Source organism: Cygnus atratus, chromosome 2 (assembly GCF_013377495.2).
Source record: "Cygnus atratus isolate AKBS03 ecotype Queensland, Australia chromosome 2, CAtr_DNAZoo_HiC_assembly, whole genome shotgun sequence".
In the NCBI taxonomy this organism is placed as follows: domain Eukaryota; kingdom Metazoa; phylum Chordata; class Aves; order Anseriformes; family Anatidae; genus Cygnus; species Cygnus atratus.
Genome location: NC_066363.1, coordinates 57,820,004 through 57,842,049, shown reverse-complemented (window position 1 = coordinate 57,842,049; position 22,046 = coordinate 57,820,004). Strand labels below are relative to the sequence as shown.

Genomic DNA, 22,046 nt, shown 5'->3' with positions numbered 1-22,046 from the left:
AAAAAAATAATAAGTCTTCCTTCAGTCCAGTACACGTGAACTACTTCCAGTACATGTGAACTACTGAGATTCTTTCAAAGATCAATAGGTGCCTAACAACAAGACTATGACACTTGTATGCTGGATACAGGGCTGATATTTCATATCTCAAATCAAAATAGTCACCTTATGTAACTGGAATTTAAAGTTTTCCCTCACATATTTATTCTTATCACTTCAGCAGCGTTGTAAAGTTATTTAGAGAAACTATTTATGAGGCACTGATCCTTTACCAGCAAGTTAATAACTTACACTGGAACGAACCAAAGCCCCAAGTGCTTTAAGTAACTAGCAGGTAATTAACTGATTGGCTGGAGGCCAGTAAATCATATTATTTCTACCACCACCAAGCATTGCTTGATAAAAAGTAATGATTTATATTAGCTGGAAGAACATGTAACATTATTATCTGGAGGTATTTAAGGAGATAGTCAGCAATTCTAAACTTACAATACAGATGGAAAATTTATATGGAAAGATAATAGGAACTGATTTTATACAGTGTCTTTTATATTAGGGACAAAAATTGCTTTACAAACAGCAATTTGGCCAAGGTGCAGCACAGCAACTGTGAAGGCAAATCTAACAGTCTCTAGACACTCTGTAACAGCTCACACAAAACCTCATTAATTATTTCAGCAGAAACTGAAGGACCTGAACAAGATCAGGGCTTTGTTTTGCTTGGCATTGTGAAAACAGAGATACTTTCTTCCAAGAAGTTTGCAGTTAAAATAGATGGAAAAAAATAAAAACACAAATAAGAAGGTGAAAAAAGACACAGACAGATAAGTGCTAAGCATTGCATGAGTCAAAGAGAAGTTATCTTCCAGCACAACCAAAATGGATGGCAGGGCTTTGAGAAGGAAGAATAACTTACGTGGTCAGCCAAAACATAGCAGGTCTTGCACACACCTTCTCTTTTGACTCTAAAGGTTACTATCCCATTACTGAAGAGCCCTCACATTTACCAGGTGTATTGCATGTTCTCTAGCTTATTCAAGTCAGAAAGAACTATGTTGGTAAAGACTTTATTCAAAGGATTTTGGATAATCTCACCTCTGTGAACTAAACCAGATGAAGGAATGGTTGTCCAGGTAACTCACTGAGCTCTGATGGGTCAGGAGAACCATTGCCTCCAGGGAAGATGCCATGACTTGCAGGTGGGGGTTGTAGCTTTTTCAGCCAGCACAGCTGGAAGCAGAGGAAACACGTGCCCTTAGCCACCTTGCTCGGCTGGACAGACCCAAGGTACAGCTTCATGCTTTTATGATGAGAAGAGGTGACACAAAGAGCACAGGGGCACAAGTGCACTGCAGCATGGGCTCAATGTGCAGGTCTGCACTCCTTGGAAATACCGACAATTACAGCTTTTCCAATCTGAATATTCTGTGATAAGCTCCATTCCTCAGAAATAGCTCAGTTTGTCAAATTACCACGCATCTCTATGCATCATATTCATTTCTGATATAACTCCAGTGTCATTCAGTGAACTAGCGAATGAGAGACCTAACCCAGGAGTCATCTGTCTCAATGTGCTGAGTCGTGGAAGAGTGTAAAAGGGCAAAGCCAATGCCATGGCCAACAACTGCTTCCCCAGTTACTGGAAGCGGCAAATGTTGAATCCAGTAGTGTTTGAAATTACAGTCAGAGTAAATATCCTTCAGTTCTGCCTAAGCTCAGAAGGAGTTATGTCAAAAATGTATTAGGAGCCCACAGCATCTCTGAAAGAATTTCAGAGTCAACAGGAATGAAGAAACTAAAGTCCTTCCGAGTAATGATGTTCATTTAAAATGGTGTCTCTTCTGGTAGGAACCAATGAAACAGTCCCTCCCTAACAGAAGTCTAGAGGCAAATTTTAGGGCTGCTAGTGAATACAAAAATTATTCTAACACAATAATGACAGCAAAGAGAATCTCTTTTAGCAAATACAAATAACTCCCTGTAACTGTGAGACAGGATATGAACAGCCTATCAAACATGAAAAGGAAAGTCTTTGCTCTGAGTTTTTTTCCAGAAAAAAGGCAAGTATTTTGTCACACATTTAACAGTCCTGCAGATTCAGGCAGGGGAAAAGTCTGTACAGAACAGGTGCAATTCTTGTACACTAAGTAAGATCAGGGTATAAAAAGGGTAAAATGGAATAAAAGGGAATACGTTTATTTATAGAAAGCACCAACTCTTGGGAAGAAAAAAAAAAAGAATAAATTCTATTATTCCTTGCAATTATCATTTATTTTTCTTTTTTCAAAGTTTTGAAATTGACCTATGTCTGTGTCCCAGTTCAAATTTATGACATCTCCCCTAAACCTCCCTTAGTATATCCCCATGTTCCTCTTCTAATTTTACATAATTCTTCTAGGTATGCAATCTGTTTTCCTCATTCACTTATTGATTCAGTAACCTGGTAACCATAATTAACCTGCCAGCATAATCTACACATAAGAGAACACTGCATAATTAACAACTAGGAACTTTGGCAGTAATATAAAAGTGATAATATATAGTAGATATGCAGAGAATTGCTCGGTTTGCTTGATACATTTGGCTAACACATTTTTGTTTCAGCATTAATTAAAAATATCAATTGGCAACAACAGAATGCATAATCCGTATTTATATGCTTTCTCTTTTCCTTCTTTGTCCTGCAGAAACTGCAAAAACATGTTTGACAAATCCACAGCTTTGTACAGCTGCAGATTGCTAGCCAGAGGATATATCTGCATCTCAAACTATTCCCTCCCACCCATGTGTTTCTTTCTACCTGTGTTATCAGGGCTATATGCTACTGCTATTATATGCCAAATACAATTCAACACAGACATCTTTCTTTTGGTACTTTTTTGCCGCTCTTTTAGCAATTCACTTCTCTGTCAGTCCACAGTAGTTTCCTGCTTTGCAGCTGGACACTGGTCTTGCTAAGGTGCTTTTAAACTATTTTAACTAGGTTTATTCTTAAGATAAGTTGTCTAAAACTGAAAAGGCTTAGCTCTTGTCACTGGTATTTTAAATGTGAAAGTGTCCACAGGGCTTTAAATAAGCGTGATGAAGAAGGTCACCTGCTCTCAGGATATTCAGGTGAAATTAAAAGAGATAAACAGGTGCTTTCTAAGCTGCTATTACAGGTGCACTTTTGTGTTGCTGCAAGTTAATGAAGGACTGTAGGACTATTCAGCACTTTCTAGGATTGTGCCCATTAGGGATGTCACCAAAAATTCCTCTTTTTTTTTTCTGCCTGTGGTGATTAGCAGTTCTACATACATACTTCCAGCTCACAAGCAATTTACAGTTTTACAAATTCTTAAATTGTCTGTGCATCCAAGAAAGGCCCCTCAGCTACCAATGTCTTGTACCTGACTTCTACACAGTCTTTATCGCTCAACAAACATAAAAGACCAGGAAAGGTAAGTAAAAGGTTCACCAACACCAGAGCTGGCAGCCTGCTTTTGTATGGAATGGATTATGAATCTCAGATGAAAAATTACTGCACATCTAGCAAGGTAATTATATGTTTCCTGCAAAACTCCTGAACGTCTTTAATCACTCCACTTTGAGCTGTGAAAGTCATAGAGATCTCAGCTAAGCAGAGGCAGGATTCATTAAGCAATTAAATATGAAAACACTACGAAGGAACCAATGTGCTGATGAATTAGGAAACATTATTCTTTTCTCAGCGCGTTCATTCAATACCAAGATAACATGGTCACATAGAAATGAAACAATGGGAAAATTGTTTAATTTTTCCCACAGACAATAGCTTCCCCTCCACTTTATCAAAAAAATAAAATAAAATAAAAAGTTACACAATCCTCAAATCAATACCTTACTTAAACAAACAAAAACATCCTAAAAAAAAATATTAAAATCTCAATGTTCACTTTGGAAAAAGAACATAAAAAAAGACTAGATCGACCCTTTTTCAAAATAAATTCTTAGGTACCAAAAAACACAAGTGCAAGCAAAAAAACCTCGGAATATCAGTAAATATACCAGGAGTAATGTGCTGTCAGAGACAGAGGTAAGAGAGCAACTATGTTTTCACTAGACTGAGTTTCTGGACTGTCTTCAGGTACAGTTCCATGCAGAGTTCATTACAATGATTCATATTCAAGGCTGCTGGGTTTGAAGTAATCTCTTGTCAGATGTTAGATTTAATATTCCTGCAACCCTCACTTAGTATATGATTTTCTCTTTTCTTTCCTGTCATTCTTCTCACATTCTGTCAAGATAGGGAACTCTGGTTCTTGCCAAGCTGCCTTACACCCATGGTTGAAACATGCTCTGCAAGCCCCAGCAGTGGGAGCAGCCCCATGCTGTCTCGGAGCTAAAACCAGAAGGACGGAGCCCAGACATAAAACAAAGTACTTGTTGCCATCATTTACACTAAAATCTAAGTGACCTTTTTATGACAAGGCTATGTGTCTTGATGCCACTGGGGAAAGAATTGGGAAGAAGTTTATTTCTTTTCATTTCCTCCTTTTTACGCTCTGCTTGAAAAATGACAGCTAAACCAATAATGTAACATTTAATCAGCTTTTCTTTTTGCCCTGAGCATACATCTATTATTACCAGGTAACAGTAAAAACACTGATTGGGATACACACACACACACACCAAAAAAAGGAAAAATGCACTAAAGTGCATGATGTTAATCCTTTCTTCCTGCTAAACTATTTGCTTTGATTATCTTTAAAGAATAATTTGTCACATCAAAGATCCTCACGAACCAAACATGCTGCTGAAATGTAGGAGGTAGGTTCTAAATGTGCCTTAAATAGTTTCTTTTTCAGGGTGAAAAGGAGTCCAAGCTCTCCACGATCACAGTTTTGCATCCTATTGCTGGCAGGTCTCCCAGGGGCTGGGTGGAATCCTGGTTTGCAGACAAACATGCGAGTGCCCCCACTGGGCAGGGACCTGCCCTGGACCGTGGCTCTTCCCCGGGACACGTGCAGTCGGCACCTGAGGTCCTCATCCTCACATCAGTGTGCCATCCTTAAGGGAGGCTGTGGGGAGCTGGGGTCAGCCTCTTCTCGCAGGTAACTAGGGATAGGACTAGAGGGAATGGCCTCAAGTTTTGCCAGGGGAGGTTCAGGTTGGAAATTAGGAGACATTTCTCCTCGGAAAGAGTAGTTAGGCATTGGAAGGGGTTGCCCAGGGAGGTGGTGGAGTCACCATCCCTGGGGGTGTTCAAGGAAAGGTTGGATGTGGTGCTTAGGGACATGGTTCAGTGGGTGACATTGGTGGTAGGGTGATGGTTGGACCAGATGACCTTGGAGATCTTTTCCAACCTTAATGATTCTCTGAGATAGAGCCCGCGGTGCTGGTGCTATTCCCCTTTAGGGCCCAGACTTGGCCTAGAGTGATTCCACACTCCTGCGGCCTGCACTTGGGTCACACGCCAATCAAAACGCCATTATTTCTTGAGACTGAGAAAGGTGTTACAGCAGGAACTAACTGGCGCGGGGGCTCAGCACAACATGCTGCACCCCCTCCAAAGGACGGAAGCTGTCAAAATCGTGGCTGTTGTTAAAGATCTTGGGACCAACTCTGAGACTGAAGCTGAAACCAGCGCTTTAACAACACTCAGAGCTGGGAAAAGCACAGCTAACCTCGTTTTGGAGGTGGGAAGGTGTATGATGACCTTACAGTGGAAAAGAAACATGTAGGAGAAGCAATGCCACCATTAATTCCTCTGTTTTCTCGTCAACAACTCCATCGCCACTCGCTATAGATACAAATGCTTCCCATGTAACCCCATGACCACTGGTGAAGAATCTGCTTAGCCTCAAACATCAAACTGTATACAGACACCATGCCTGCTATCCCTCACAATGTATCCCATCAGGTTGCCTGTCAAATACCATCTTCTTTTATTGCTTCGTAAGTACAATACCCCTCACTAACAAAACTTTATTGTAACTTGTCTTACTGGTGTCCTAAACCTAAAACAAACACATACATCAAAATATAACTGAATGTAAAGTAACTGGAAGTGAGTGCGGTGAGATTTTTTTCTGCATCCATTACCTGACTTAGCAAGTTAAATGGAGATGCTTCAACATCAATTTTATTTCTGAAGTTTTAAAATTATATTGTTTAATAATTCAGGGTAACATGCACTGACTTCTAGCTCTGAGTGCAACTTTTTATTTCTTCATTTCATGTTTTCCATTGTAGCAACATTGATTTCTGACACAATGAAGATAAACAGCTACAGAAGTGATGGAATAACCCAGCTGTCTGCAATTTTAATTGCCAGCCAGAATTGTTATCAGACAAACATTAGAAGCAAACCAATTCTATTCTTACAAAAAGAAAAAAAATCAAAAATATTTTTTATTAGTTTTAGAACATATACATTTGCACAAAGGACCAAGCTGTAATATGAAAAAAGCTCATTTTTTGGTCTTGTGTCATTGATTCAATGCTACCAGCAGCAACCCCCATGCAACCACCACTCCCTGTCCTACAGTGAACAGAAGATGGGGCAAGCAGGGAGGCAGCATATGGAAAAGGGTGGCTGGCAGCATCGAGGCGGCGAAGAAAGAGAAATAACCTCCTGCTGCTCAAGACCACCAACAACACTATGTTCCTCATCAGACCAGAGTTAGTGCTACTGTCTGTTCTGATTCCACTGAACAATATACATTAATAATTCAAGCCAACCTGCAAGCGTAAGGCATTGTGCGTGATAAGTTCATATTCATGACTATGATTAAATATTTTCAGCTAACACATTTATATTCAAATTTTGTTTGCCTAAATTGGATTTGCAGTAGTCTACAACTCATCAAAAAAGTAATCACACACTTATCTTAAATAGCACAAAATGTATTAATTCTCAGGTTACTAAAATACACACCATTCCTTAGCAGCATGGAATAGATTCCCAGACAACCGTATATATCACAGTAACAAAAACTTTTGTGTGTTAAGGAAATTTCAGAACATATAAAAGTCAGAAACTCTATTTTTTTTTTAAAGTAGAGTATTACAATGCATAGATTTTTAAACAAATCAAGCTTGCACCAACACTTTCTTGAAAAATTGTGTAAGCTATTTAAAAGAATAATTTTACTTTAAAAGCCATTTGGAAATATGTGTCAACAACAACAACAACAAGAATCCTACTCCATACGAAATTGCTTTCTGTAATGTATTTTCTAATGTCTTTACAATATAGTTGCCCTATAGCCATACTGTGTAGTCTTGTGTATAGATATTTTTCCCTACTCTTAACAGATAAATGGTTCAATAGATTTTCAACCAAACAATAACAACAGTAAACTAATAAAAACAGAATCAAGAGAAATGGACAAAAGAAGAAGGAAATATTCACTCTGAACATCAACAACAAAAAGTTTTATGGGGTGTTCTTTAAAGGCAGCATAAGCCAACTTAATTTGAGAAATGAGCACGTATTTTGAAACTAGACCAAATTAAGTTAATACTTTAAAACACTCAAAATAAGCCAGCATCTTGGAATTACTTGTCTAAAACACTGGTAGATGGTAACAACTTCTTTAATGACAGTTTCACCCCTTGTATTTGACTGACCCACATGCCTTGTCTTTTCTCTTAACTCTCAAATTTTGGCAATGGAAGTTTTCCCAAGAAACTGGAAATATAAAATCAACTATGAAGTTTGTAATCTCACCTGGTTTATTTCATATGTGCAATAGCTACAAGTACATACACACTGGTATTTCCACTAACAAAGACAAGAATGACTTCAACAGAAGTGACGGATTTGCACTGATATAGCTTTGGTACTGGCACCTAAACACAGCTCTAAGAATGAACAATAATTTTGATATTAAAAAGTATTGCACCTTTCAGGAGGAGAAGAGTTCTGCATCACGACTATCTTGATCCCCAAAATCTTGCCACACAGAATAAATCTAAAATGGAAATAAAATTCTTCCTAGGTACTTTCTTTATGCCAGATCTTCCAACAGTCACGAAGGAAGGTCACCTAGTATAAATTAACAGACAGACATGACAGATCAGGTCTACAGTGTAATTTTGTCAAACATTTATTTATTTTGTTATTTGTACTTTTAAAAAGAGTAGAAAAGTCCATAATGAAGAACAAAATACAATATTTTCATTTTTAAAATAAGAGGTCCAAGTTAACATTTTCAAAAGAAACAGTCACCAAAACCAATCACTTTGGGGAAGTTTTTAGTTATATTGATGACCCAACATGTTAAATCACCACAGGACACAAAGACCATTTATTTGGACAGGCAGAGTCAGCGACAAGCCAGGCTAGAAATCTGAAAGAATGGAAATGTTACTCTGAATGCAAAATGGTATTTCTTGTCTGAACCGAGAGGAAGCAGAGGCTCTGTGCTCTCTGGGGACAGTGACAGGACCCGAGGGACAGCAGGGGAGGGTCAGGCTGGGTGTTAGGAAAAGGTTCTGCACCGAGAGGGTGGTTGGGCACTGGGACAGGCTCCCCAGGGCAGTGGTCATGGCACCGAGCCTGACGGAGTTCAAGAAGTGTTTGGACAATGCTCAGACACACGGTCTGATTTTTGGGTGGTCATTGGTGTGGTGACCCAGGAGTTGGACCCAATGATCCTTGTGGGTCCCTTCCAACTTAGGACATTCTATGGTTCTATGAATTCTCTGCAAATAGAGCAAATGGAAAAAAAACAATACCATCTTCCCTGAACAGAAATATCAAAATCCATACGGAAATAGTATGGTTATGAATGAAGATGGCTTAGCAGCAGTTTCACAGTTCATAAAAGTGATGAAGAAACAAGTACATTGATTTCAAAACCTCCCTTTAATAAGGCTGTGAGAGAGCCTCAATATGAAATTTCCAAATAAAAATATTTCTAGGAGACAATCTAGAATTTATTGAAAAAAACTGTGTTCTCAAGGGGAATAAACTTCCACTCAACATCTCTCTTCATAGCAAGGCTGTAAACAGAATCAGAGGTTGTGCTTATAAAATACAGTCTGTGTATCGTCCACAACGTGCCTGTGGGAAGAACACCAGGCTGTACCAGTTTTCAAGGTGTCCTCTATTCCTCCCTCCTAGATAAGAAAAAAATCACCACCATCTGCCTTTTGGCAAGAATTTTCATTGAAAATTTTATATTCGGGTTCTCCTGAGGATACACACTTAAGACACAGATTTCCAGAAGGCAATGAAGCTGAGGAGTATAATCCCATGAGTTCACCGAAGCGCTGAGATGTTCCAAGCCTAAGTCATCACTAAAAAGTAGATGCAAAACCAAAAGCTTCATGCACGCTGTATTAGGACCCAGTTCAAAGCCTATACGAGTTGGCAGTTTTACTGCAAAAACTGATGAGGACCTGAAAGCTTACATTGCACTGGATAGCAGTAAAACATAAGATTACACTGTAAAATAACTTTACTGGAGGTAAATCCAGCCTTTCAGATGAATTTTAATAGTGAGAAGTTCACAATTTAACACCATATTTTGGGGGATATGAGATTTAGGTATTATTTAGAGAACCACACAATTAGTAATCCCTTTAGTATCAGTAAAACATCAGATCTCTCTAGTCTGCCATGGAAACTACTGAAATGCTAAAACTTTAATTTTGATGTTCTTCCACAGCATGTGATGGGAAAGGGAATTGTGAGGATGCTGTTCACTTGCTGGCCTCAAGTAACTATTTGAGGTAATCCATTTATAGATCTTTGTGCCAAGCAGACACAGCTTGTTCCATGCCTATGAAACAGCATCTTGGGCAGTTCCCTAAGGTCTCCTAAAGGGAGAAAAGCTTAAAATGAACGGAGAGGTAAAGTCTCAGTGGGGACTTCAGTCCCTGCATTTTGAACTGCTCAGTGTTTTAGAAAAAACTTGTAAACTTCTAGACTATTCAGAATATATTTTTAGTAGCAGATTTGTACATATCTCATTTCCAGTTACAAAGATGATCAGGACATTGCAGGTGATTTTATTATCAAAATGCTATAGATTGCTGCTTTAGGCTTTTAGTTTCCATCTGCTCTGAAGATAAATAGCCCTAAAATTGCAATACGAAAGGACTTCCTGCTCTTGTTTTGCTTCATAGATGTATTTATTTTTAAGAAGAGAGACTGGGTTTAAGTCTCTCTCATTAAAGTCTGAAGTTCAGAGGTGAATTTATGGAAGCTATGAAGGTAGGTATTCTTTGTTTTGTTTAAATTACCTGCTACCTAGCTGTATTATTTCCCCTATTTAAGTAATGCTAGCATGGAAGCATTTTGACATCCCTTGATTTTAAGTCAAACCAACTAATCTCAATTGAATACAAACACTGGCCTCTTCTTTGGGGCTATTTGCTCCTTGTAGTTGAAACCTGTGCATTCAATAAATAAAACCTTAGATCTAGCACACCTGAGCTTATTCTGAAAATCTTCTTTAAGAAACATATTCCCAGTGAAATAAGCAAACAAACAAAATCCTAAGACAAAATCTTGCTCAAAATGTAATGCATTACACGTGATATCATGTTGGTCTTTATTATAAAATGGTTCAATGATTCAATGAAAACACCCAAAAAACTTCATAGTAGCTGTGAATCTGACTGGAGGGAGTATTCTTTTTAAATGTTGCAACTTAATTGAAAATTATCACCCTTTCAAATTTTCCATAGAAACATGGCTTATGAGTGTGGGAGAAAAAAATTAACCTAACTATATCTAATACATCTTTATTTAAATCAGCCAAATGTTGACCAAAAAGAATATCAATATTCCATTTAATTTACAAGCTCTGTACATAATAAACACTTCCATATCAGTAACAAAAAATATCAGAAGACAGGATGTTCAAATGTGATTTAAGTCACTGCACCAATCCCATGCTACTACCTACCAGATGAGCTGGAGATACCAATTTAGAACATGTAACATTTTTTTCTAAAGTAGTGTGTTCCTGCACTTGCCCTGGTTTAAACAGGCATTCACAGAATCATAGAATCATAAAGGTTGGAAAAGACCTCCAGAATCATCTGGTCCAACCATCCCCCTACCACCAATATCACCCACTAAACCATCTCTAAACACCACATCTAACCTTTCCTTGAACACCCCAGGGACGGTGACTCCACCACCTCCTTGGGCTCCCTGTTCCATTGCCTGACTACTCCTTCTGAGAAATGTCTCCTAATTTCCAACCTGAACCTCCCCTGGCAAAACTTGAGGCCATTCCCTCTAGTCCTATCTCTAGTTACCTGTGAGAAGAGGCAGACCCCCAGCTCCCCACACCTTCCTTTCAGGTACCTGTAGAGAGCAATGAGGTCTCCCCTGAGCCTCCTCTTCTCCAGGCTGAACAACCCCAGTTCCCTCAGCCGCTCCTCACAGGACTTGTGCTCCAGGCCCTTCACCAGCTTTGTAGCCCTTCTCTGGACATGCTCCAGGGCCTCGATGTCCTTCTTGTAGTGAGGGGCCCAAAACTGAACACAGTACTCGAGGTGCAGCCTCAGAAGAACTTTGTTTGACTTGTTTAATATCTTTTTCATCTTTCACAAGTTCTTGGAGCCTACAGTATTATTAGTCATTGGGCTTCAAAGCACAAGAATTATACAGAAGTCAGTCTTTTCACCCAGCTCTTATCTCCCTGCTCACAGGAACAGCATTCCTGCCTTCCCCAGATGCTCAGTTCTTTTCCCTCTCCATCCATTCTTGACCAGGTCCTTTGTTGGCTTCCCTTGGTCTATGTAGGGGAATTCTCAGACTGATGCCTTACATCTTGAAAGTTAAAAGAGCATAAAAAACAGCAACAACAACACAACAAGCATACATTAGCAGGTAAGGAAGGACTTTCCTCAACTCACCTTAAATATTTATTTTCTCTCTACTTCTTATTAGTTTACCCTCAAACATCTCCACTGGTCATGCATTAGCTAAGATACCTGAGGTCAAGTTCAATCAAACCAATTCAGCAACAGATAATTTAGAGCAGAATCCTTCCTCCTAAAAGGCTTAGTGAAAGGAAAACAATTTCTCTTGTTCTTCATTTGATATTACATGACTAAGCCCCTAAGGTTGTCAGCTGTCTTTCTGCAGTATGTGTATGTAAAACACCCAACACAGCAGGCCTGTTCAACCTAGCAAGGGGCACAAATAACCATGCCCTAATTTCATGTGATACTATCACATAGACTTCGAAAGACATCTTTGATTCCATGATTCACAAGGTGCTACATGGTACATTTGTACCATTAAGACAACAAGCATAGTTTCTCCAGTGAAGAACAAGACCTTCTGTCTCAATGTTTAAACTGCAGAAGGTCTTGCCACCTGCTTGAAACAGTCACCAGAGCTTATAATAGATTTTGTAATTTGTTGTTTTTTTTTTTTTTTCCCTTAAAGATGCAACAATTCCTCTGTGAACAATGAAAATCTGATCAAACTGCCATCTTTATAAGCTAAACTAACCTTCATGTGCTTTCATTTACCTTGTGTACAGGTGAAACTGAATTGTATGAAGTCACAGCTCAACCTATCAATAATTCCCTGGCAGAAAAAAGTGTTTCAGAAATTTGGTTTAACAGCTAGCTTTCCTGCCTAAGAAACATTTGATATTGTTGCTCTTTTAGTAAATCAAAATCAATAGCTGTGAACAACTGAAGTAGGTTAAACTTCCCTTTATGTGATTAATTCTTCCCTTAGCCAACCCTACTCCTAACTTCTACAGCTTTAAAAGGCTTAGCTGGAGGGGCACAGAATGGTATTTGCTTTTAAGCCATGCTTTGAGGGGTTCCTGTACACAGCAGGTCCTCACCCTCTGAGGAGGCCTCTGATTTCAGTGCAGCTACCTGGGCTGAGTACAGCATCAGAACTCAGACCATATTGCATACTTACCACCCTGTCTGAATAAAAGGTACTTCTAACAGTTCAAGCCCTAATGCTACACACCTTTGCTCTTTCTCTCTTCATTGTCTCTACTGAGCACTAATAGCCCCCCCTTTGGCATTTCATCCATTCCCTTTTCAAAAGCCACACATCACCTCATCAACTCACAGCAGCACAAATACCCCCTGGCAGCCTCACTTTTCATCGCACATATTGTATTACATCTAAATGCAGTTCAACTCCTCTTCACCCACTGTCTCCATTGCCTCTTCTCTCCCTCCACCTGTTGCTTCCTATTTCAGAGTCTGCTTTAGGAACTGCACAATTATTTTACTTCACTTAACATTTAGCAACTGTGAGAACAGACAAAGTAGAAAGCATAACCAGAAAAGCACGGACTTTGTAGCTTTTTTGTCCAAATGTATCCATAGAAAGAAGAAAAGAAGACATGTTCCCATTCGGTCAGCAAGAATAAAAAGGGAACTGTCATGCTCTTTCTATCAACATGCAATAACCTTGTGCACTGTCCCACCACTCGACCAGCGATGAGACTACCAACCTGAACTGTTTGCGTGCCAGCAGTTTCTCAAATCCCGTACCAGGCGATATTTCCTGTCAAATTGCAGGCGGGCACAGGATGGAGGCCAAACAAGCCTTTGGGAAAGGTGGTCTGTTCTCAGTGAGCTGTGGAGGTGGCAATGCTATCACTCATGCAGCCTTAAGGGCTTTCAAGAAACTGGAGAGCAGGGGAATTGTGTGTTACCTTCTGTCTACTGCAAAAGACTGCCTCCTCTTTGCAGCAGACGAGGATCACTGTGAGAAGTCACTGCTGACCCTAGCACTCACCTCTGCTACAAACTGCAGACAAAGCCTTTGCAGATGGAGGAGACACCTACCTGCCCCCAGAAAGCATCAATCTGAATCTGAGATTAAAGAATGGGGACAGATAGGAAATTTAATTATATCCTTTTTTCTTCCCGGGCATGAGTGGCAGATTTCCTCACCTATAATGAAAACAACAAGCAGTGTTTAAAGAAACATTTACTTCCCGAGACAGCTTAATTCACCAGGGCATTCCCAGTATTTCCTCTTCTAAAGCGGAATGACAGCACACATTCAACAATAAAATGATGTAATATGCATTTGGAAAAAAATCCAAAAACAAAACCCCCAAACCACTGTTCTGTTACAATTAAAGATACCAAGAAAGAAATGCCTGCATAAGAGGACATAATTAAAAATAACTGTATAGAAAAAAAATCAAATAATTAAAGCTACCCTTTAAATTATTCTTGCAGTCTGTAAGAGAGGGATGTGCTACAAACTTAAATAATATTGTTTGGAACATCAGTCATTTTGCTCTTGCTGAAATTCATTTTTGATAATGCAATAGTAACATCCCAGGAATTATATTAAGTTTCTACTTTGTATTAAAGTAGAATTGTATTAGCATGGTAGAGTATGTGTATCCCTGCTGGGATTACTTTCATGCTGGAAAGAACAATGTTATTTTTCTATTACTGAAATAAGTTATCTATTTTGACAGTGGAAAATATATTTCAGTGAACTATAAACTAACAAAACCTGTCATCTAGGAGAGTATCAATAAAGTTTTTCTTATTGTGTATTTTCAATTCCTAGCCAGCAGCAATTTTGCTAATTTTTTTGCATGAAGTCATTTGATTTACAGCACACCTATGAGCCCACATACTGAAGTTAGCATGTTCAGTGCAATAATTCTTGCTCAGTCCTTGACCAAACTGTTGGGAAATCTGCCTGAGGAAAGAGCAAAAGATTGAGATTGATAGATTTATGTCTTTTAGAACAAAAATCAAGTGTCCTCATTCCAGGATCTCTTTTGATCCAGCCTCTGCCTTTGACTACATGCACCCTAAGAGTGAGCCTCAAAGAAACCTGGGGAGAGGGAGAAATGGGGAATTTGAGTTAGCTTACCTCCAAAGACATCTGTACTCTACTGACATCATTTTCCAAAGTAATCAGGACCAACCTCCAAGCTGTAGGATCACTGGTTTCCATTAATCTTTCATAGTGCTTAGTGAGCCAGAGCCTTCTCTAGCTAGCCCTAACCCATCCCATCAATTTACTGTCAGGGCATCAGAGAAATGGTTTTAAAAGGTGGTGGAAGAGAAGAGAGTCACCTTAGCTGATAAAATCTGCCTCAGGTACAAGGTGCAAACTTCCAGATGTGAATTAGGGAGGCTTTCAGAGACAGGCCTGTCATTAAGCCCCAGCAGCCCCATGAATGGATTGAGCTCCACCCCCCCCCCCCCCCCCCCCCCCGGCAAGGGATCAAGACCATGGTCAGCAATGCAGGTACTTCAGCAAAGGTTTTAGACACATAACTAATTCAAATCAACATGAATATTTCCAAATGTACACCCTACTATGCCATTGCTGATGTGCAATTTACATTGCATTTCACATCACTTCAGAGGCTGACCAATACACTTTCTCACGCTGAAGCCACACATCACACCACACTTGAAGAGGAAGGGAACTTTGATCAAAAGAGATTAAATTATCATATATGTGGTAGAAAAAGCAGCATGGGCATCAGATTTGGGACTGGCTAATTTATACCATAAGGGTTCTAGCTTCTGGCCTTAGGCCTTTTATTTATTTATTTATTTTAATTTAGTGAGAAAACAAGACTCAGGAAGAAGAAAGGGGGCTTGAGTGTATTTTAGAAAAGCAACTAGCAATCAGTTTGGGGGCAGAATGCTACCCCTTTGAGAGAAGGACAAGCTTTATGACAGGTCTGCCTGTGGCAGCAGGTGTCGCTGTAAGGCAGAGGTATCACAACGAGTAAGGAGGCACAGGCAGGAGAACAGAAGCAAGCAAAGATGCTTTGCATTACGTGGTAAGAACATGGAAATTCTTGACAGCTGGTAGCTATGCACACTTTTTGTGCTAAGTATTTCGGTTGCAAACACGATCAAGCAGCAGATTGCTAGTATACACCTGCTTAAAGAAAAGTATGGAAACTTTTACTTCTGTGGTAACAGCTTGCATAATGGCATTATGTGTGGCTTTCCATTTACTTACTGAGTGCTCAGTTCTTCTCCACACATTAAAGAGTTTACTGCTATTCAGTGCAAACAGAATCCCATGCTGCGCCCAGTTAAGCACCTCTGGCACAAGACTGATGGTTGATCCCTCAGAGAACAGCTGGCAACTCCTGAAATGGCGCCTTCAAATTCTTGCAGTGGTTACACCCAGCTGCTAGATTACACTCAGCTCAAAATGAGGACCAGAAATCCTCATTGCTCTGCTCTTTGCTTTCGTGCCATTTCAACCAGAGGCCGATGCTAAGGAGCACCATTTTTGATCTGCTTCAGGTCCCGTGGGATTCACAGATTCCCAGAATGATTGAGGTTGGAAGAGACCTCTGGAGATCATCTAGTCCTACCCCCTGCCAAGCAGGGTCACCCAGAGCACATTGCACAGGATGGCATCCAGGTGGGTTTTAAGTATCTCCAGAGAAGGAGACTCCACAGCCTCTCTGGGCAACCTGTGCCAGCGCTCTGCCACCCTCACAGTAAAGAAGTTTTTCCTCATATTCAGCCAGAACCTCCTGTGTTGGAGTTTGTGCCCATTGCCTCTCATCCTGTCACTGGGCACCACTGAGTCTGGCTCCATCCTCTTGACACCTTCTTTTCAAACACTTAAACACACCAACCACATCCCCTCTCTGTCTTCCCTTCTCTGTGCTGAACAGGTCCAGCTCCCTCAGCCTTTCCTCATACGGGAGATGCTCCCATCCCTTAAACATTTTGGTAGCCCTTCACTGGGCTTGCTCTAGGAGCTCCACGCCTCTCTTGTACTGGGTAGCCCAGAACTGATCCCAGTAATTCTGTAAGGTGTTTCAGTCCACACAGCCAGGAATGTGCAGGGACTGATGTCTTCCTGAGAGAAGGGGTTTTGATCTGCCATCAAAGAGTCTCTCCTTCTGCTCCTTCATGCCCGAAACAAGCCTTCAGTTACTGCTGGCACACAACAACAACAAAAGACAAACAAAACCATACACAACCCTTTTCATCTACAGCATTGAACAACTTTACAACAAAACTGCCAAAGAAATTAAGAACTAGCCTTTTACTACAAAGGCTGATTGGGCAAGAGGGATGGTTTAGATAATTACAATGCTAGAAAGATGCTAACTCATAGCCCAGAGACTGCTAGAACAATGGTGCTAAAATTTACTTAGGAAGGAGTGCTGTTCCTCCTAAGGAACAGATCCTATAAGACCTGGACTTGCTCTAATGGCTGTAGGCCAGGGATAGAAAAGTCAGTGCTCTGACCATCACTTCGAAAAACTACTATTAGAGGTGCTCGTTTAGTTAAAAAATAAAAAGAACACTTTTAAAGCAGAGTTATGCTGTAGTAAGAAAAGGCTGTGCGGTGACTTAAAATGAGGCAAACACTGGGGTAAACCCCCACGGTGCAGGTCTCTGCACCACTTGCAGCCAGCCAGAGGATGGTAGCCCCTGGCTACCCGTATGAAAGCAAACAAGACACTTTACTATGTCTTCTTTTCCTCTTGTCTTTTTTTTTTTTTTTTTTTTTTTAATATCAACAGGACTAGGCTTAAGAGATTTGTGCTTACAGTAACTGGCACATTACTGGCCCTCTCCAGGTGCTACCGTAATAAAAACAAGTCAGACAAAGCACAGAGAAAATGGATAACACAATTTCTACAAAACACACAATACCAACTGGAAGCAACCTCTAGGTTGCTAATGCTCGTCTCTAGTGCAGCGGCACTCTCTTATTTATGTCTGCACAATATCTAATCAAATATAACCTCTGGAGAAGAACCTCATCATCTCCTTCCATTGCTCTACACGTGTAAGATCTCATTTAATGTCTCGGCAAAGATCCTGAGCTGTGATCCGCAATGAACTGCATCTCTGCATGACACAGCTGAAATCCTGGCTCTTCGCAGAAGCCAGATGCAGATTTTGAACTGGACTCTCTATAACCTCAAAGTCTTTTAAAGAGATTACTATTTAACAACATATATACAGCATGGTACAGCTAAGGTAATAACGATTACATCTTTAATCACGGACCTGTCAGGAGCTGAAGCCAGGAGAAGGGGGAGGCCTTTTGTTTGTACAGTACCAGCAGAGTCACCTGCGGAGAAGCGAGCGGTCAAAGTCAGAAAAAAAACATGCCCAGATGATGTGTTTTGTGGTAGATTGGAGCCAGCCGACTGTGACTGAGGAGCTGTGGAGGAGATGACAGGCTGGGCAGGCTAGGACTGGGAGCACTCAGTGGCAGGAGGGAGGTGAGGGTCATGCCAGGGGGGCTTGCAGCAGGCTTGGGCAAAGCAAGCAGAGCCCGAGCCCTGCAGGCAATGCTCAGGATCAGGAAAGGCACCTTTCATTGCTGTCCTCACCTAAGGAGGCACAAGTAAAGCCCAAACCGAGAAAACAGACTGAAGCAGGCTCTGGAAAGACCCGACAGCAGCTTACATGTCTGCCATGTGAGGTGGCTTTACAAGAAGAAAGAAAATCCTGCAGAGCACATCTGGGGAAGAAAAAGGCTGTAGAAGGTTTCACGTCACATGAAAGCATAACATCAAATTAACAACTACAGTCCAAAGAGGCACCTATTTTATTTAAAAACTGGATTTTGACTGCAATTTTTTGGGGGAAAGATGACAGAATTGCATGGCCTGTTAAAATTTGACCTTCCTTAGACTTAAGTAATGGGCTTTTGTATACATAATGGGAACACACTGCTTGCAATATCCATTTGATGGACAATTTCAGGGAAATCTGTTCTGAAAACATGTTTAGTAGTAAAATCAGAAACCATTTTCAAATTAAACACTTCTGTTTTAAAGTATATTTTTTTTTCTTAACAAATTGTTTGAAGTAATGCAGGGAAATACAATCACAATGTAGAAAAAAAGAATATAGCGTGTGCAATGAAAAAGAGAGGACCACTGCTCAAAATGTATTCAGTACATTTGAAAGACTTCTGTTGCTTGGAGTATTAAAGCATGTTAAATTTCCAGCTTTTTTTTTTCCATGTATTTACTGTTATGTGGCAACACTAAACTACTTGTCATTTTAGTAGTTCTGTAATTTAAAAATATTTTTTTCCTCCCTTCTGTCCATTTGCACGTACTGCTTTAAAAACAGTTAACATTTTAAGCTATCAAACAGCAAAGCAGCCCAAAAAGCAAAACTGGATTTGGTTATCATCAAATTCTGGCAATTGCCAGGATAGCAGAAGTATGCCTTGTGGGTGAAAGGCAGAGGCTTATGCTCCTGTAACACAGCTCGTTGTAGTTTGGCCCATATCCCAACCCAAATGGAGCTCCGTAATAGAATGAGCCCTGCTGTGTTAAATTTTATTTATTTTCCCAGGAGTAAGTCACGTCAAGTTTCCAAGGTGTGCTACCACTAGACATGGACAGCCACATATGCATGGTTTGTTCACACCATGCACATTCAGCCCTTGATTCTGAGCCACCTGTTATCACACTGAAATCCAAAGGAGTTTTATCAGAGAGAGAGAACACAAGCCAATAGTGAGAAGATAGCTGAAAAGTCCATTTTTCCATAGCTTTGTTGGACAAAGTACTAAGTTGTGTTTCATTGTAATGACTGGAAAAAGAAGTCTGCTATTGGCTGAAAGCATCAGCCTGTGCTCTGCTTTGCAGAGTTTTCTGCACAACCACGAAGATGAAATTTTACCCAGAAGCAACAGATTCTGCAGACATGGAAAAGCACTGTGGGATGCTGCTACCCTTCTTAGGATCTGGCACTCAAGACAAAGAGTCAATACAGTAAAAACATGTCTCTCCAAGACACCTGATAAACCTGAAAACCATGTGAATACAATTCAGAAGTGTAAGCAAGATAGAAGAGGCTACTGAACCATAATTTATGTTTTCACAGAATCATGTTAAAATATACATTAAAAAGTCTTTCATATCAGCTCTATTTGTGGGAGGATATCATCTGTATCAAAAAGCTACTATGACCTTGACGATAAGATCAAAGTGTCATCTTCAGTATCATCCATGGCATCCTCTTTAGTGAGGTTTCTATGTTATTCATGTTCCATTGATACCAGGTACTTCAGCTGCACCTTCTGCACATATTTAATAGTCTTCCCAGCAAGCATATACTCCTTTTACCCAATATTAACACAAATCAAATGCATTTCTCACATAACTGTTATGTTTGGTGTCATAAATAGGCTACATAAAGAGCTTCTTAAGCCAGAAGTCAAGAAGCACCAGACTGCTTCAAAATGGAGTGTTTTTGAGATATTACAGACTGAAACATTTCTTTTTAATCTTTTAAACCACATTCTAATGATACTGTACCTCAGGTTCAGAAGAGTTGGGCATGTAAGTAAAATACTATTCAAGTTGTAACACTGAAAGTGATCAGAAAATAACAGCACCTGTTCTAAACTTTACTTTTCAACTTAAACCAAACAATGAAGGACAGACTAGAGGATATTTTCTTTGTCAGCACATGAGATAATTAACCACTCCAGTTCTGTCTCTTTAACTCTTACACTGTAGGCATTTGAGAACTTCTAGTAGAGATATTGGCAGCTGGAGCCTGTATGGGGAAGGGGTCTTCTTGGCATTGTGCTCTTGTGCTTAGTGCTTGTCCTTTGTGCTGAGCATCTTAAGCTTTCAAAGGAGGTAGCATGAGTTGGAATCTAGATCCCTAAGGAAATTAAGCATGTGCTAAAGTGTTAATGAATTCTGAATTGGTGTGAATGTACATGTATATAAGAATTACTGCGCAGGAGGGATTTAAACATATGCCTGAACTCAAGCATAAACTTCAGTGACCTGTTGACTTCTACGAGCATACAGCAGTCTGGCAAAGGAAAACACACACTACTTCATGTATGAGTGGAAATTCGGTGGGTCTCAGAGCTTCCTACCATATATTCTGCACAACTGCATCTTTAAATAAAATACTGATTACCGGCATCTCAGATTTTTTAATAGAGAATGCTGGCCTGAGAGATGTGATGTCCTCAAGCCATACCATGCTGACGTCAAGTCAATCTGAAACAGTCCACTTTGGCAATGATTCAGGTGCGTCACATGGTATTTTCCTATTTCCCTCAGAAGAGTTTATAGAAGGAAATAGTATTATTTTATTACTGTTTCTTATTATTTTTGCTGACAAAATAAGTCAGCTTCTAAGAGAGGAAAGAGCAGTTTATCACATGGTGGGAATATCTTGGAAAATATTCCTGTATTTTCACTGCAGAGCTCAACAGTAATATAAGGGAAACAGAGAGAATCTAGCTTTAACCAAAATTTCCTATTTCCTCTGACAAACTTAAGCAACAGAATTTGTTACTTGGACAAAGTTGTAGGGTGTGATTGGATAAAGTAGGAGCCAAATTTATCTATTCCCACCTCCTCCCCTTTCAAACACAAATATATTGCAAGCCTCAGAATACCTAAGTGTAAACCCTACTGCACTCCTGGTTTTCACAGGGTTGTCTCCAAACCTCCCTTTCACCCCTGATATATTCAGCTCACCTTGAATCTCTTGACAGGATAATCTTAATGTACAAAGAAAATACATATTTAAATCCCTCTCCTCCTAATCAAATCTGAATAAATAAAAAGCCATCATTTAATCATTAGTCTGAACCAAGAATGACTAATATAGACACAGAAGAAGTGTAAGTAAACAATTTTATTTTGTGTCCTCCCTCCCCCCCAACTTAAGGGTGACCATTAAACTCCACTTTCCTCTGCCATTTGAGAGTTATGTGGTAATCCCAAACACATGAAAATAAATTGTTTACTCCACCTCCTCCTCCTCCGTGTTCTCAGTATTTATGGTGGTTGTAACTTTGGTATTCATAAAGAGTGACAGAGAATGCAGTCCAAATGCAGCAAAGTCAGCATTAACTAATAAAAGGAAATCTCATCACAGAAGGAAGAAGTTAACAGCAAACTTAAAACCCATCTGAAATTAACACACAATCCAACTCACAGTAACATTGCAGTACATTCAAAGCAAATTCCCTCAAGGCATGCTGAACTTAGAATGAGGGAAGAAGCGAGGAGAAATAAGCAAAGTGAGAGAAGCTCTGTGTGCACATTTATATACATATTTTTTTCGTATTAGCATAGCTACTGGACAAGCCCATT

At 39.9% G+C, this 22,046-nt stretch overlaps 1 protein-coding gene across 15 annotated transcripts in view; it reads right to left on the bottom strand.

Annotated features, from left to right (window-relative positions):
* The window catches only part of TPK1 (thiamin pyrophosphokinase 1), a 322,063-nt gene that overhangs the window by 200,430 nt on the left and 99,587 nt on the right, over positions 1 to 22,046 (bottom strand). For 2 of the 15 annotated variants that reach the window (XM_050709113.1, XM_050709119.1), the window contains exons 3-4: positions 7,869 to 8,011; positions 1,096 to 1,230 (exon numbers count right to left, since the gene is read on the bottom strand). The exons of 10 other annotated variants lie outside the window; for them this stretch is intronic. The gene's annotated coding sequence lies outside the window, so the exon portion shown is untranslated. The remainder of the gene's footprint in view (positions 1 to 1,095; positions 1,231 to 7,868; positions 8,012 to 22,046) is intronic. 3 more of the 15 variants (XM_050709112.1, XM_050709118.1, XM_050709114.1) reach the window with 2 other exon arrangements.